The sequence below is a fragment of the Eretmochelys imbricata genome, chromosome 1 (assembly GCF_965152235.1).
Source record: "Eretmochelys imbricata isolate rEreImb1 chromosome 1, rEreImb1.hap1, whole genome shotgun sequence".
NCBI lineage: Eukaryota > Metazoa > Chordata > Testudines > Cheloniidae > Eretmochelys > Eretmochelys imbricata.
The window spans coordinates 126,400,242-126,418,309 of NC_135572.1; the positions used below are offsets into that span (position 1 = coordinate 126,400,242).

The 18,068-nt window shown below is 44.1% G+C and overlaps 1 protein-coding gene across 3 annotated transcripts in view; it reads right to left on the reverse strand.

Annotated features, from left to right (window-relative positions):
- LOC144264023 (P2Y purinoceptor 8-like) overlaps positions 1 to 12,667 on the reverse strand; it is a 43,561-nt gene extending 30,894 nt beyond the window's left edge. Inside the window, exons 1-3 of one of the 3 annotated variants that reach the window (XM_077815249.1) lie at positions 12,360 to 12,667; positions 5,237 to 5,319; positions 1,129 to 1,282 (exon numbers count right to left, since the gene is read on the reverse strand). The gene's annotated coding sequence lies outside the window, so the exon portion shown is untranslated. Of the gene's footprint in view, positions 1 to 1,128; positions 1,283 to 5,236; positions 5,320 to 6,166; positions 6,298 to 12,359 lie in introns of those variants that run through there. The other 2 variants (XM_077815256.1, XM_077815265.1) reach the window with 2 other exon arrangements.
- Between the last annotated feature and the right edge of the window lie 5,401 nt (positions 12,668 to 18,068).

Below are 18,068 nucleotides of genomic sequence, written 5' to 3' on the forward strand. Positions count from 1 at the left end.
CCACAGCCTGAGTCCTGGGACCCTGAGTCAGCTAGCACAGACCGGCCACGGATGTCTAATTGCTATGTAGACGTACCCTAAAGCAGGGGTTGGCAACCTTTCAGAAGTAGTGTGCCGAGTCTTCATTTATTCACTCTAATTTAAGGTTTCGCGTGCCAGTAATACATTTTAACGTTTTTAGAAGGTCTCTTTCTATAAGTCTATAATATATAACTAAACTATTGTTGTATGTAAAACAAATACGATTTTTAAAATGTTTAAGAAGCTTCATTTAAAATTAAATTAAAATGCAGAGCCCCCCAGACCGGTGGCCAGGACCCAGGCAGTGTGAGTGCCACTGAAAACCAGCTCGCGTGCCGCCTTTGGCACGCATGCCATAGGTTGTCTACCCCTGCCCTAAAGGGTCCACGGGGAACCTAAAAGGCAAGGACCAAGCAGTAAAGGACAGTCATGTACACATATCCTCACTACTAGAGCTGAAACTAAAAGTGCTAATTGAGATGCTAGTGTTTTCTGATGCTTCACATAAGCCATCAAACACTGTCAGGTGATAACATTTGTTCTCTGACCACCTGGACTGGACTTAGAGGGGAAAGGCTCATTGCTCATTATAACAACGTTGGCCATTTAGAATTATTTTGAGGTATTATTTGGAGGTTTAGGGGTGGGCCCTATAACCTATTTTGCAAGGGGAAGGTCCACCATAGGGGAATCTCCACAGGGTAACACTCATGGAGATGTCCTTCCCCAGAGCTACAGGTTTACAGTAGTGGGCCCTAGCTGATGTCACGAAGAGCTAAAGCTGTGAGTTTATCATCGGGATAATTTGGATATTTTCACTGTCATTTTTTAAATAAAAATGATATCAACAAAACTGCTTTTATTTTTCCTCTGGGCATTCCACTGAAAGTCAGTTTGTTGCAGGCAACAAGTTCATCAGGTCACAGAATCGTAGAAACATGGGGCTGGAAGTCTTTGCTGCCTGGATACAAAGGGCTGTAAAATATGGTCAGAATTAATGAGATAGTATTAGATGCCACTATAAAACCCATCTGAAAATGAAGAGTCAAATGCAGCTTGACACACTGCATTCCTTGCACATGGCAGCTCCATTTTGTGAATACTCACCGGTGAGCATGCCTAGCTCCCATTGAAGTTAACAGGAAGTAAGGGTGCACCACATTGAACAATCAGGCTCAGAGCTGGCTGCAAAAATACCCTTTATGTAGACCTGTGACTTCTATTTCTCGCACTCGTCCAGCGTGTATGTTTCTGGTCTGTTCTACGTGAGAAAATGTCACATTTATTTATGACTTCTTTCAGATTTACAAGGCACAGTTGAAGCTGACAAAATATTGGTAGTAAATTGATTTGTTTGTAGGAGGAGGAAGGCTCTACATGGTGGCTAGCCTTGCTGCTAGTCCAATCCATATATATAGTGGTTGGCAGTGGCAGGCAGGTACCACATTGAGAGCACTTCTGAGTGTAGGCCTGAGGGCTATGGAATCTTCTGACGTGGGACTCCCGCAGCCTCGCCTATTGATTGCCTATTTATACCTGCCACTGGAAATTTCCACTACATCTGTCTGAAGAAGTGGGTATTCGCCCACAAAAGCTTATGCTCCAATACGTCTGTTAGTCTATAAGGTGCCACAGGACTCTTGGCCGCTTTCTATTGAAGTTGTTCCTCTTTAATTAAATAGTTAAATATTCATTGGGACAGTGAAAGAGTTAGAACGACTTTATAGCCCAGTAGTTAGGGTACTTGCTGAGAGGCAGCAGATACCTGTTCAAATCCTTTCTCTTCATCAGCTGCAGGGGGCACTTAACTGGGATTCTCTCAGATCCCGGTGAGCATCCTAACCATTGGGCTAAAGATTTTAAGGTGGAGTTAAGTGCCCTCTGAGCAAACCTACAAGATCGAGCTCCACAGGCAACTTAGGCAGAGGAGCACCTAGCTTCCCCCAGGTTTATAGCTTGTTCCAGGGCTTAGGTGGGAATAGATGCCTGGACACTTAGAGTGAATCAGCAGGGCACATGCCCAGAGGCAGAAACGTAGGTGCCTAGGGAACTTTTACTGCAAAAACTTAAGTGCTCAGTGGGTTTAGGCACCTCTAGGGTTAGGCGGCAGCCAAATGGGAGGTTATGGATCACAGTAGTGCCTAAAAACAGGGCTCAGGCTCCGAAGTACCTTTATGGCTCCCACCTTTACTCAAACAAGTAATCCCACTGACATCGATAGGAATAATCATGTGAGTAAAACAAGCAGGTATTGGGCCAATACAGCATGTGAAATTGCCCTGGGTACTCCTTGTTCTCTCGGAAATATTTTAGTGTCCACAGGATACATTTGATTTAGTTTAATGAAGTGAAAATGCTTTTTAAAAAATGCACAGTTTAAGACCCCAAATCTCTCAGAGGACCCTGCACCCTGAATTGTGATTTCATTTCAAGTGAGAATTTGTCCAGCTTTTTTACTGCAGAAGCTGATGAGATCACTAATGCCCATTGCAGAGCAGGGAGTTGCTAGTTTGTCCTGCTAGAGGTGTTAGGTGATGCCATTAGCTCCTGGAGTTAAAACACATGACCCAGAAGTCAGATCTTTACATGGAATTAAAGGAGGAACTGGCTTTCAGCCATTTTGTTTGAAAATGTATTTAGTTGTCATTGCTTAAGCCCAGGCATGTATTCAGTTAATGATTTTGGCTCATCAAGGGGTTTTTGTCTAATGTATATATAAAGCAGTTTAGTTCACTTTATGGCCCTGGTCTTATGCCAATTGAAGTCAACAGAAATTTTGCTTTGTTATAGCACCCATCAGCTTTTGCTGACTCGAACGGTGATTGATCTGCAAAAAGGATTCTGAGGAGCTGTGTATTTCTGTGGACTGTAAAATTGATACCAACTACTCATTTGTGGTCATCAACATTGAAGTGACCTATAGGGAGGTTGCTTCTAAAAATGTAGATTCTTTATTTCCTTTCCTTCTGTGTTGGCAAAATGCCACACTGAGATATCACTGGTGGGCACTAATGAACCTAGAGTGACAGATTTAAGTATTGTAACATCACTAACCATACAGACTGTGTGAAATGTTCTCAATGACTTTTGGAACCTTGCACAGTTTCATTCATCCACTACTAACCATTCCCTTACATCCTGTCCATAGTATTATCTGTGTCTTGCAATGCGAACTGTGCTATGGCTCCCTGAGTTCTTTACAATCAGCCTGGAAAATCGCAGTATTCTTTGCAGTTGTCTGCTGTTGCTCACCATTTTGCCCTTGGTGCACTTCTGTAAGCAGATCCCTGTGCCTCTGTAAGGTATCATTGTGGTGGGGAATTGTGGACATGTGCCAGGGCTCTTGGCTTTCCACTTGGCGCCTAGATTGGCATGTGAGGGTTGGGGTCTGTGTTGCCTCTCAATAATTAATCAGGTTACCACAGACTCATACTACTATCATGGGGATGAATCCGGCTCCCATTAAAGTCAGTGGAAAGAGTCCCATTCACTTCAGCAGCACAGATACTGCCTTGTCCACTTGTCTTCTATAACTATTACATATAAATATCTATATTTAATGAAAATTAAGTTTGCAGATTCAGGTGCTCAGAAGTTAGGAAATGCCAGGTTTAGGGTTGCCCATGAAACCTCTAATGCACATACACAAGGGAGCCAAATTATGATCACATACTATTTTTTCTACATAACTGCTGTCTCATTCAGTGCATGTTTATGGATGGTGTCAGGTAATGAATTAGGGCTGTGCTGTGCATTGGGACATTTTATGTGGGTTCCTTGAAACTTGAATTCTATCAGTTTTCAATATTTCTTTTAATTAGCGCTGATAAGGAACAAGATTTTTCCATGCCATAAAAAGAATCCAAGGTTTGAAAAAAAAATATCTTTCCATAGTGGAATGGGAAAAAAAAAACCTTGGAATTTGTCACAGAATGGCTGCCTAGCTCCCTGGGCTCCAGCATGAGCCTAAATATCTACACTGCAATTTTATAGCCCCACAGTCTGAGACCCACGAACCCGAGTCAGCTGACACAGGCCAACTGCGGGTGTTTTATTGCAATGTAGACATACTGAGAACACAGGAGAGAGAATCTCCAGCTGTCAGGGTATGTCGACACTGTAATGGAAGCCCAGGATTAGTGGAACTCAAGTTGGTGGACCCTGGGTTAGAGAACAGAGGGCTTGAGCATCTACACTGATTGGTTACCGTAGGCTGAGAATTTCTGGAGCTGGGCCGCAACCTGGGGCTTCAGCATCTTCACTGCAGAGAGCTGAGTCTAACCAGTTATATCTCAGATTTCCTAGTGCCCTCCCCGAAATGTGTTCGTGCCTAATGCCACAGAGTCCCCTGAAGCCTAGAATGGAGCGTGCGCAGTGTAGACTCTGGAGAATTTAGCTGACAAACTTCTACTTGGCTTGTGTGAAATGTGCTTTTTGGAAGAGCATAACTTGGCTAGATCAGACAGATTTTCATGGGACTGGCAAAAAGGCACGCCCCTGACACGATGGTGAACCTCTTGGCAAATTTCAAGCCCCTGCTCCAAAGCTTAGAGGTGCTAGAGTCTCTCAGCAAAACAACTGTAAACATTTTCTAATATGTTAAACTACGTATTTTCCCCTAACCTCGTTCTGAGATACGGCTGAAACATTTCTGCTGACATTTTCGAAAATATATTCCCCAAGAGGCAGACACCTGGCATGGAAGATTTCAGTCTGAGTGGTTGGCATTTGGCAAAGTTATAAGCAACTGAATACTGCATCTTATAATGGGACATGATAGGTTACCTTACTATAGGTGCCACTACTATTGCAGCCTATACCTATGAGAATTGGCAGGTTTTTCCACACCTCTTGGTGAGGATTGGTGTTGGTTCATTTGAGTACACTTTTCAACATTGTAGACTCAGGGAGAACAGGATTGTGTTCAGTTGAATGTTAAATGTTTACTTTCAAACAATGGAGCTTCCTCCTTTCTGCCTGGGAGATTATTCTTCAGTCTAATTGAACTAATTATTTAGAGATTATTTCTGACATTCAACCTAAATGAGCCCTTTCTTAATTTCATCCCAATATACCTATCAGGTGCTCTTGAACATTCTCTCACTCCATCTGTCACCGGAGCTGCCCAATCTAGGTAATAACAGACTGCTACAAAACACAACACTTTTCATCTTAAAACACAACCGTATGAGTGCAAAACGTTGGTCAGACTTACAGGCAGTTCCCTAGGGAATTTTCATCTGATCAGTGCTGGTGCTTCCACACTGTAACAGATTTTAATTTCTGTACACATACGAGCTGCAAAAAAGACCCAAAAAACAACAACAACTTTAAGAATATCATATTTCAAAATGATCAAATCTCAAGACATTTCTCAAAAACAACGAGGGGTCCAGTGGCACCTTAAAGGCTAACAGATTTATTTGAGCATAAGCTTTCGTGGGTAAAAACCCCACTTCTTCTTGCATCTGAAGAAGTGGGTTTTTTACCCACAAAAGCTTATGCTCAAATAAATCTGTTAGTCTTTAAGGAGCCACCGGACTCCTTGTTGTTTTTGTGGATACAGACTAACACGGCTACCCCCTGATACAAGATATTTCCCAGTTCACACAAGCACAGATAACACGATCATAGTTTTCAAATGGGCTAGCTAGCTCAAAACCATTTATGGGCCAGATTTCCAAAAGTGCTTATTCAGCACCCACAACTGAGGCCAGATTTTTAGAAGCACTCCCCTCTCTTGTTCTTTTGCATCTACCCCTTTTCCAGATTATTTTCCCCCAATGCTACTAGATGTGGGTTTTCATTACAGTAGTTGTTTGTGTTCAAAGTGTTTAGTCAAGGGTTGTGTGTGTGCAGGAGGGGAGTTGAAGAGAGGGGTGGAAGTCTGGCATCCCAAGGTGGGCAGATGGAAGGTTGTGGTATGTGGTCTGCGGTGCACAGTACTTGTGGCAAGGGTAAAGTGTGTGTTTCTGAGTAGAGGATGTGACATTTTGGGAATCTGTCTGTACAACACATGAATTCTGTGTAAGATTATGAACTCTCTATGTATCGTTACCAAACTGCAAACTATCTTGAAGGTGCTGTTGCCTCATTTGATGGGAGATTAATAATATTGCTTAGATAATATGGGTTATAGCCTCACCAATTAATCTGATCAGAAGATAATAAGGTTCTTGTCCCAGAATCAGGCTACACAGAATTTGCAGGGACCAACGGGATGTCTGACTAGGAAACTCACACTGAGAACAAAAGGCAGCTTTAAGCCTATTACTGAGATAAATGGAAAAGTAATGGAATATCAATCAAATAATAATCAAATAAAGAACCAATTACAAAAGCAATAATATTGTTCTAGCAGTACAGATGGTACTATATACTATAAAGACTTCTCGATTAATATACTCACACCTTCCTTGAAAACCTGGTGATAAGAGACAAAGGACCAGCCTTGCCCCTGGCATGTCAAGAGAGTTCAATGGTCCAGGTTCCTCAAGTCTTGAATGAGAGATGAAGACCATAGAAGAAGCTAGAGCTAAAAGCTATAGAAAGGCTACAGAAACTAACGTAGAGTTTACTTAAAACTAACTATTAAGAACTAACAATGACGAACTAACAACTAAACAAGCTGAACTTCCCCAACATGGTGGGTTGCCCCTATTATAGGGCCTGATCTTTAGTGCCCTCCTTCCATGTCCAAAGTTAACTTCCTCACCCACAAAAATGTTAGGGTACACTTTCTCTATGGGCTGGCATGTTCATGTGTATTAAGACATATTCGTAACTATTAGAGACCATTAGCTCATCCTCACCTCTGTTGTTTCTGTCCTGTTTTGGTTATTTCTATGTTCTTTGTGATGTACCTGTTAACTCTGAAAAAGTCCATGAACTTGGGTGGCCTTAACCACCAACTTGCTTTGACTTGCCCACTTATCTATGTGAAAGGTCACACACATATATACTGTATGCTTTAGCTCGTCACCACCTATCTAAGATAAAGGTCTCGATCATATGTATGTTAACTTGCTTTAGCTTAACATACAGGATGTTGCCTGTAGGTTCCTTGAGTTACAGTTAAAGTACTCTAATACAAACGGATAACCCTATTATAAAACCAATAGCAACCCTATAATGTGGCAAATGATCAACTCATAAAAAAAGACATATATGCAAGCAAGCAGGCTAGCTCTATAGGCTACAGAGCAACCTTTTGCCTTCTCTGTTGTCTCTTTGCCTCCATATTAGACAGAAATTCCAAAGGCTGGTGGCAAAAGAATAACAATAGAAGTTAGTTGACTTAGCTTGCTTCTCTCTGAAATGTCATAACTCTAGAGAATAGGATAGTGCCTCCCCAGAAGAACCAGTTTGTCTGGGGAGAGGTCAGTGGATGTATTTGGGATCTTTGGCCACTTTTAGCAGCTCAAGCTGACGGGAGCTCATATAGCCTTAAGATGCAGGGAAAATGCTGCTTGCCTGACTTCCTGAGCCCAGATGGTCCCCCAAGGACTCCCAAGGGAATGGTGAACTAATGAGGGGCATTGCAGTTAGGGTGTTTGTTGTTTTCTAAATGATCCATACTCTCTTGTGCTTTGTTAAGTAAAATAGCAAGAATGTGTTAAATGCTGAGCAAAGTCTCTCCGTGTTATATTCCTCACAACTGCCATGTGCCTCCGGAGAGAGGGAACTGTAAATGAGAAGACTCACATCTTGGAGTGGAGTTCTGAGAGAGGATGTTTTTAAGTAGGGGGGAGTCTGAAGGTTCAGCAATGAGCCCAGGGGCTAGGCAGCTGGACAGCGGGTTCCAGCTCCCAGAAGGGAGTGTTAGATGCTGGATTGCACTCTGAGGGTGTGCCTTGGGATCCCAAGATTGGGGTAGTGGCTGGGCTTCATTCAGGCTCCAGAAGCTTAATACACCCTGGGGACCTAGGGGCTGAGTCCTTCACAGCAATCTGCTGGGTGGCCTGGAGGGGGTGCCGTATCAGATCTGTGACAGTGGCCTACAGACTATGTACTGTTAGGTGGCTTCCCATTTCACTTGCCTGCTTTTGTGTGGGTTTGTGTCTGTAGCAATTCTAAATGCTTCACAGTGAAGATTTTGTGTGTGTTAATTTTCTAATTACTTCAGTACTTAATTGGGCGTTCTGCAAGGGGACCTGTGGTGGTAGAAGTATCAAGAGTCCATCAGCAGCTGCACATGTATCCATAGCAGGTACAAGATAAAATATGATAGAAAAATGTAGCCTTGTATTGAAAAAGGGTTTGTGTGCCTAGCCCCCATACATTAAGTTTCTGGGCGCTCTACTCCCATCCATCAGCAATGTGCATAGGGCATAAACTTTCAGTCATAACAATAAATAATGGCTGACCCAACATTTCTTTTTTTTTAATGAGCTATTGCACAAGACCTGCGCAGGACCCACCTCATTACCAAGTTTTGTGGAGGTAGATGATGGCTTTTTTAAAAAGAAATATTCATCAACAATGAAAAGTAGGTTTTTCAGCCAGAGGCCTCAAAGGTTGCCCATTAAAAATGTATAAAAAATCTGACAAAAACTACACAGACAATTCAAAGGGTCTCAAATCTAACCCTGTGAGAAATTTCTTTTAGCAAAAAAACTGGAGCGCATTGCTCATTTTACGTCCATTTTTAGAACACAGTCCTAACTATGAAGCTACTACCAGGCTTCCTTCATGTAATACATGACCCAGAAAGCAAGCCAGCTTGACTTTCAGAATCCAAGCAGTTTTCAGGGCTGGTGGTCAGAACAAACAAACAAGCTTCTTTTTACTTGTAAATCCAGCATGTTTGCTCTGGAGCTCGTTGCGGCACAATAAACCTGGAACCCCATGATGCCATTTTTACAGAGTCACTTCTCGGAGTAGAACCGCATTTTAAAACTGTACTTAAACAGAATGAAACAGTTTTGGACAAAGGCAAAAGAACAGGAGACAAAAAATATGGCAACAAATCTGAAGGCTCGGAAATTGAATCAAAACTGTAGTACTAGGAAATGGAACCTGGCCTCCTCCGTTTCAGTTTAAAACCATCCTTTTATTTGTAAGCAAAGCAAAGAATACGGAATGACTGAGAGATAGTAGCCATGGAACTCCACTATGCTATTTTAACAGCCCTTCTTGCCTACCATAGGGTGCAAATCCTCACTGAGAGGCCATAGGAGCCCTGCTCCCCATGTTCCAGTGGAAGTTCTCCAGAGAGAGACCATGGGAGGCCTGCTTCATGACCCTAACAACTGAGCTTCTCAAAGAGATATTGCTGGGGCCTGGTGGCTGGGTGTGTTTAGTTTGGAAAAAGAAGATTAAGGGGGAGACATGATAGCCATCTACAAATATTTGAAAGGCTGCCATAAAAAAGATGGATAAAAATTGTTCTCTCTTGCCACAGAGGCCAGGACAAGAGGCAATGGCTTCAAACTACGGCCTAGCAGATTTAGATTAAATCTCAGGAAAAACGTCCTATCTGTAAGAACAGTAGGACAATGGAACAAACTGCCTAGAGAAGTCTTGGAAGCTCCTTCACTGGGGGTTTTCAAAAGGAGGCTGGGTAGCCATCTGTCTTGGATGGCTTAGACACAACAAATCCTTCATCTTGGCAGGAGGTTAGACTAGATGACCCTTGTGGTCCCTTCTAACCCTATGGTTCTATGATTCCCCACCCTCCTACCCACACATGGTTTATTGGTGGGGGCAGACCACACTGGCAATTTCTCTTATAAATCTTCCCATTTTTGTCACTACAGCTAACCTACCCCTTTCTCCTTTTGGTACTCTTTCCAATCAGGGGCATGCACAAGGGTGGGGGGCGGCAAGCAGAGGCACCCCCTCCCCAGTAATTGACAGCAGCCCTGGGGCCCTGGCGGGGAGAACAAGTTCCTTTGGCCCTAGGGTTCCAGTGTTGAGAGTGAGGTGCTCCAGCCCTGGGGCCACAGCGGGAAGAACTGAGCTCCTGTGGCCCGGGGCCACAGTGGGGGCACAGAACGTGTCCCCCAAAGGAGTGGAATTTAAATTTGTTTGCACCCCCCTGCTTCCAACCCATATTCCTGCACCAGACAAGAATACTCATTCTGACCAAGAATATTCTGGGTAAAATTTTTAAAGACCCTCAACTTGGCCTCTCATTTTTGCACTTACAAGCTTTGCTGAGAGCAAAATTGCCTGCACAGTTAATTGCAAGTGTAGATGATACCAGATAAAATTGTCACAAATACTTGGAAGTATCTTGAAAAGCGCTGCAGAAAGGTGTAGGGTGCAGCTGGAGATGTGGATTCAGCTCCAGGCTCCCCACCGACTTCCTGTTTGACCTTGAGCAAGTCACTTAGCCTATCTCAGCGTGTTGACACTGCAGCTGAGACTGAGCCTCCTAGACCAGGTAGACAGATTTGCGGTGGGTGAGGGCTCATGCTCGCATGCCAGAAATAGCAGTGTGGATGTTGTGGCAATGACAGAGGCTTAGGCTAGCCACCTGAGCTCAGACCCAAGGGCCAGGTTGAGCTTGAGCTGGTTGGCTAACCTGAGCCTCCGCTGATACTGCAATGTCCACACAGCTATTTTTAGAGCATTAGCATGAGCCCGGCTAACACAAGTCTGTGTACCCAGGCTGGGAGGTTTGCTCCTAGCTGCAGTGTAGACCAGAAGTCCCCAAACTGTGGGCCGTGCCCACCTAGGGGGGTGCAGAGAAACTTTAGGGGGGCACAGCTGGTGTTGTGGTGGAGAGGGAGCACCACCCAGTCTCGTTCCTGGCCCCAGCCTTAGCTGCTGGCCCCAGCTGCTGGCCCTGCGCCTGTGGCCCTTCTCCCGGCCCCGCACCTAGGACCCCAGCTGCCGGCCCCGTGTCCAGGGCTCTGCGCCCAGAGCCCTACTGCTAGTCCTGCGCCCAAGGCTCTGCCCCCGGCCCCGACTGCCACCCCCATCCATGCCTGTGGCCCGGGCTGCTGGCCTTGGCCCCTGGCCAAGGCTCCACTCCTGGTCCTGCCTTCAGCTGTGGCCCCAGCCTTGCCCCCCTTACCCATGTCTGCCTCCCGGAGCCGCAGCCCTGCTCCTGGCCCTGGCTTCAGGGGTAAAGAGGGGTGTGAGGTAAAAAGTTTGGGGACCACTGGTGTAGACATACCCTCTGAGCTCTGTTTCCTGTCTGTCTGATGAGGATAATAGCACTTCCCTTCCTCACTGGAATGCTGTGAGGTCAATACATTAAACACTGTGAGGTGCTCAGATTCTACAACAAGGGGGTTGAATAAGTACTTAAGACAGAAACGTCTTAGGAACCCCATTGAAAGTTGATGGGACTTATGTTCCTAATTCATGGGGGCTTTTGAACCTCTTATCTAGAATCTATGTAGGTATTTTTTCCATTTATAAAATCCAGAAAGTGCTCATTCGAAAAGGTAGGCACAGTCAGGTCAATGTCTAATGCTACAACTGATTGTGGGCAGGGCAGGTCCTTTTAAAACATTGGCCTACAATAGCTGAACATTTCCACGAATCATGGAATAGTGATAGGCTGGTGGCATCATGCTATTATTATAAGTGCCCTACAAATAACTTTTTTGAAATATGGAAAACCTTTCATATAGAAATAGTATATTGCGAAAGACAACAAATACAACATGCAAAAGTGCACTGTGCTACAAGAAGACTTCCATCTGGTGCTAGTCTGTCAGAGTTCTGCTTTTATGCTGTGAGGCAGTCACCAAAAGCCCGTGTGAAATTATATCTTTTTATGGTCTGACTGCATATTTATGATTCTTATTGTGTGCATGTGCTCATGCTGTAAACTTCACTGCAAATGTTTTGCCCGCGCAGTCTCAGAATGACTATAAATCGCAACTCTGCAAAGGTTAAAGATACATATCTAGTCCAGATTTACAAAGAAACTGGGTACAAAGTTTATTCATTTGGGTTTCTATCAAAGACTAGAAGCTGATTCTCTGCTTTTATGATGTCACTTGCAGTTCTTTACATCTTTCACAGTTCTTACTAAAAGCAAAATTTACACTTGATGCCCCTTTATTCTAATAGATTATTTGAACATCTTAGCTGTTTGTCCTACTACAGTACCTGCTGCAATAATTTGGACTGATTGCAAAGTTACCTTTTTCTAATATGCTGTCACTTTAACCCATAAAATAATTATTTTATTTCTAAATTGTCCAGTCATCAGTGCTGCAGACATATATCGCTCGTTATTTTTCAGTGATCATTTTGGACTCTTTCCATGAGTAAAGAATATGGCGGGAGGAGGGAAATAAGCCAATCTATATTTCACCTACTGAAAAACTACTCTAAAAAAAGAGCATGAAAAGGAAGTGAAAAGTTGTCCTTACCTGCTCCAGTGCGTATGGCGTAGCATGAAAAGCCCATAAATGACAGATTGGCTGTTAGAAAACATCTTATGTTGGTTACTCCTCAGAGCACAGGGCTCAGGAAATGACCACATATTTCTGCAACGGTTAGTTGTTTCCTCACTTTGCAAGTTGACTGTTTTGATACACCCCTCACGTTTTTTTTAAGTTCAGAAAATCTTTCTTCGTCTCCCAGTAAATCTGTTTGGTGTCTGATGGCTGTGCTCTCCCGCTGACTAGTTTCACAGTGAGAATGTGAAGCTTGCAAGAGAAATGGTGAGCCTGACAACATTTCCACGTAGTAAAAGGAAATGGAGCTTCTAAGATGTTTTCTGCCCTAGCGTAGCAAGTGCACAAACCGTAGAGGGAAAATAGTAGAGTAAAATTTTCAGAGGCACCTAAGTGACTTAGGCTTCTAAATCTCATTTTCAAAAGAGACTAGGGTACTTAGGAGCCAAAATCCCATCCTAAGTGCCTAAATTCCTTTTGAAAATGAGATTTAGGCTCCTAAATCAGTTATGTTGCAATGCTGAGCACAGGCATGCCCAAATACCTTTAAAAATCTGGGCCTTGGTCTAGAAGCAAACTGCCGTCATAGGGATATTTTCAAGTGGTCACTATACATTTCCAGTACTGTTTTGTTCAATTTCTAGTTAGTCCACCTCCTCTATAGAATCAATACTTGCTTGGTGCTTTGGTGCTTACTGAAGACAGATTTCATTGTAATAAGTATTTGAAGTTGCATTAATTGTACATTTAAGTTTTATTGCAGCAAGTGTATGCTTAGAATCCATTACATTCCTACTTTCTTTGGAGTAAATTGCTATTATCTGGAAGCTTCAGATCGCAATTTTTAATAACCTTAGAGTTCGGCCAATGCCACTAGTTGGTGACTCAGCTGGTGCTGTGTGAATAACTGATTTTCGGTTCATAGGCAGTTCTGAAAATTCAAAAATAACATTAGTTTCAAGTCAACCCCAAACCAAATTTTTTTTAGAAATTTTCAGTGAATTGAAAAATCAGAAAAAGAATAATTTTGGGTCCAACAAAACATTTTGTTTTGATTTGAGGCATTTTTAACTGTTTTTAAAGTAAAAGCAGAGAAAATTTGGAAATGAAACCTAACTTTACAAAATTGAGCAGGAGGTACCTTTCCTTGTTTACCCAATAGCCCAGTGGTTAGCCCACTCAGCTAGGCTGTAGAAGATCCAGGTTCAAATCCTTACTCTGGAGCAACAAATTGAAACCAGGTCTCCCAAATCCTAATCCTTCTCCCTCACAGGCTATTGTGTGGTGGTGATGGGTCTGCTTAATCTCTCCTATTGAAGCTGCTCCACTTTGTCTGAAATCCTTCAATGTTTATTGGGCCAGAGAGAAAGACAGTTACTCTATAGGCTATGGGGGTCAGGGCATCCTCCTGCGAGGTGGGACCCCAGATTCCAATCCCTGCTCCAATGAATATTTAGTTATTTATACCAAGTAGAACAGCTTCAACAGAAAAGGTCAAGAGCTTGTCCTATGCTACAATTACCCAATAGCCTGCTGGTTAGAGCATTTACCTGGTATATGGAAGATCTCAGTGCAAGTCCCTGCTCCAGAGGAGGGATTCAAATGTGGGTCTCCCACAGCTGAGATGAGTGTCCTCACTATTGGATATAAGGGGACCACCTCCTTCTTGTCCATTTGTGAACCTAACCTGGCATTTTCAAATATATATATATTTTTACCAAAACAATTCATGAAAATCAACACAAATTTGTGAAATGTTTTGGTCGACTCAAATCTGCATTTTTAGTGAAAAAAAGTTTTGGATGAAAAATTTCACCCAGCTCTAGACTCAACTCCCTCATTTGGGGCTTTCCACAAAGAACACTGAAATCAGGAGAAAGACTCCCCTGACTTCAATGAGCTTTGGAGCAAGGCCTTGCTGTTGCAAGCTTTGGTCCTGGTCCTGGGAGAGGCCAAGTATTTCCATCATGGTGTTAAGTGCCCTCAGTGCCCACTGTGCTGTAGGTCATTGGCATCTCCCAGGATCAGGCCCTGTGACTTTATAAACAAGACAACAAATTCCCTTTGTTATCTGTTTGGTTGGATTTTAACATAGAAAAGCATAATTAAAGGCCAGCGGTAAAATCCTGACCCGACTGAAGTGAATAGGAGTTTTGCCATTGACTTCAGTGGGGCCAAAGCTTCACCCCTGGGATACATTTCCAAGAATAAACAAACAAAAAAACAAATGCACCAAGGGCTAAATCCAGCAAGGCACTCTGGCCTCCATCCACAAAAACACGTAGGCATGTGCTTAACTGTACACATGCCCAATCCTATTGTCTTCAGTAAAATCACTAGGAATACCCATAGGATTAAAGTTAAGCTCATGCTTAGCTAGATGGAGCTCAGCGCGCTCAGCATCTTGCAGGATCAAACCCTAAGTCAGTTATTTTTATCCTCTGTTCTTAACTGGCCACAAGGTACATTGTTTCACATGCAGAAATCTTAAGGGAGCTTTGCATACAACAGGATGGCTGTATATGGCCTCAAGTGTTTCTCTCTCCTTGGCTGCTCTCACTTTTGCACACAAAAACTGAATCAACTGTCACTTGCCCGACTGGCTTTTTATGCTGAGTTGAAAGGTAAAGAGAAGTGACTGACTCAATATTGCCAGCTGCAAGAGTTCAAAAATCATAAGATTAGCTTAAAAATCATGAGATTTGTATTAAAATATACATTGGGGTTCTTTTTCTTTTCCATCTGGTTTCTGAGCCTTTAGTGTGCATTCACTGCATGTTTTCAAGCTTTTTTCTACAACCCTGAGGGCTAGATAATCATGTATTTATCTGTCTTCTGAAGCTGGGTCTTTAAGAAAACACCAAATATTACAAGACTTGTGGTAAAACTGCGGGAGTTCGGAACACTGTTAATAGCGCCCAGGGAATCAGTTGGTGGCATTCATTCTACAGAATGCAAATCTTTGGGTGAATCCATCAGCGCTGCTCTTGTGTAGAAATATTATTTAGGAGTGCTATTGATTTTCACGCTAAAGCTTTGATTTTCTCTAAAGCCCTTCAGCATGGGTGAAATCTTGGCTCTATGGTAGTCAATAGCTAAACTCCCACTGACTCTAGTGAGTCTTGCTGTGGACTCAGATTGAAAGAAGCAGCCAGTTAGTGCTTTTTAAGAATTAATTTGCAATTACAAATGTCACACCTTCCTAGGAAACTTGGGCTGGATAGTGTATTACACTAATACCCTTTTACACTGCTCTGGCAATGGAAATGGCCTTAAAATGAACAGAAAAGGCTCCCCTCATTCTACCCCTTGTGCATAGGGCTTCCCTGGATAGCGTAGAGCTACTGCAGTGGGGTCTGCACCCGCCCAGTTCCTGCTGGCTCCCTGTATAGCAGGTGGAATAGATGTGTGACCAGAGTGCACTTTATTATCACTATTCTTTGCTTCTCACTGTCCAAGGGAAACAGAGTATGGAGGCTGCTCTAACTTATAGGACCAGCAGACCCCCGCATGGCCCCAAAAATGTAGGGACCACCCCTTTCCCCCACCCCATTGCATTATCCAAGAATGGAGAAACTGAAAATCGGGCCTTTGCCTTAAAGGTCTACACTAAAGATACAATGCTTGCATGGCGTTAGCCCTGGTTCTGAGGGTGACCCTCCTGGTAAGATGACCTCTCTGCAGGCTGTTCATGAGGTTATTGAATCTACATTCCTTAATTATAATTTGCACTAGGCTGACTGGTCAAATACGCACTGGTGTAGTGTGGAGAGGTCAGTTTTAAGACCTGCTTATTTAAGAAGGAGCAAATGTAGCCCCCTTGTCTGCTGCTGTGGAGGACCCCCTGGCAATGAACTATTACAGTTTGACTGTGCAAGGGGAAAGCTGAGTATGTGGCCATGCAGAGGGCATACAGTCCCTGCCCATCTTGGATCCCAGTTCAAGTATGGCTCCTGCATGGCCATGGATGCAGTCAGGACCAGGGCAGTCAAACAGAGGGTGGATGTTGCTCCATGGAGCCTTCTGCTCTTCTTTCTCTCACCATGTGTAGGCTGTGAAGGGAAACCCTGAGTGACTTCAACCATTGTGCTGAAGTATCCTCCTAGGAGCAGCTCTACAGCTACTTTGCAGGCCTGAGTGGAGAAATTTCTTCCCGTTATTTCCCCTGTGCAGCTATCCCAGCATGCATTCCAGCTAAGCAGGGAGCTGGGCTAAGGAGCTGGCCCTCGATCACTATTAATCCTCCAAAGATTTTACTGTGCACATTTAAGATACTGTTATAATGAGACACTTTCCTTACTGTTACACATTTTGGTAAACTCACAGTTCTCATTGATTTAGACTGACCAAGTTGGTTGATTAGCTCCCTTTACTTTAAATGTTGCTATACCAGAATAAGTGGGGTAGTCCTGAAGAACAGCTGTACACTCCCAAAATGATTCCAGGTCTGATAATTGCCTTGATTCATAGATCCATAGATTCTAAGGCCAGAAGGGACCATTGTGGTCATGTAGCCTGACCTTCTGTATAACACAGGCCATAGAATTTCCTTGAAATAATTCCTAGCACAGGTCTTTTACAAAAACATCCCATCTTGATTTAAAAATTTGCAGTGATGGAGAATCCACCACAACTCTTGGCAAATTGCAGGGATGCAAAAGTGGGGGAAGAGGGAGATATGGAAGGCCAAGGGTCAGCCTCCTTTACCCCTCGCTCATAGATGTCAGGGGCAGCAGCTGCAAGAGGTGATCCCTCAGCATGTCTGAGCCTGGCAGCCTGCAAGGAGTGGGCCTAGCTACTGGGGTGTGGGGTAGACCTCCAGGGCTCCAAGTTCAACTGCAGACACTGCAGAGCCTGCCAATCTCCACCCCACTCAGACAACCAGGGTCTGAGTCACCCAGCTCCTGGAATCATGGCCCCAGTGAGTCCCCTCCCCGGGAGTACCCTTAGCTTTAAGGGGCAAGGAGAGCTGGCCTAGTCCCTGCTCAGCCTCCCACAGGGGAGGGGTAGCCCCAGGGCTGTCATTCCTGGAGCTGGGGAAGGCTGAGCGGGGCCCAGGCCGGCTCCCCCTGCCCTGTGCTGCTCAGGAGCTCCTGGGGAGGGGAAGCCCCAGGGCCATGATTCCTTGAGCTGGCCAGCTTGGGTCCTGGTGGGGCTGGAGCTAGCAGGCCATGCAGCAGCTGCAGCTGGGCTCCTGGCTCTTGGGGAGACCCCTTAGGTGCCTACTTCCTGCTCACTGCGGGGCTCAGACATGCCATGAGGCCACCGTTTCCAGTGGTGGCAGAACTGGGGATGGGGAGTACTAATAGTCTGACAATGGTAATATTGTCATGTTTCCGCCACCATGGCCCTGCATGTCATTCCCTGTAAACTGCACATGGGGAGGGGAGAAAGGTGAAAGTGGGACCCCAAAAGACTGGAGCAGCTGCTTCGGCACTTCGGCTTTGACTGGGGAGAAGGTAGGAACATTTGACCTAGGCCTCATCCTTAGTATAATTGTGGTTGCGCTGGTAAATTGTTCCAGTGGTTAATTACCCTCACTGTTAAAAATGTATATCTTATTCCCATTCTGAATTTGTTTAGCTTCGACTTCCAGGCATTGGATCATCTTATACCTTCCTCCGCTAGCTTGAAGAGCCCATTATTAAATATTAGTTCCCCATATAGATAAAGATAGACTGT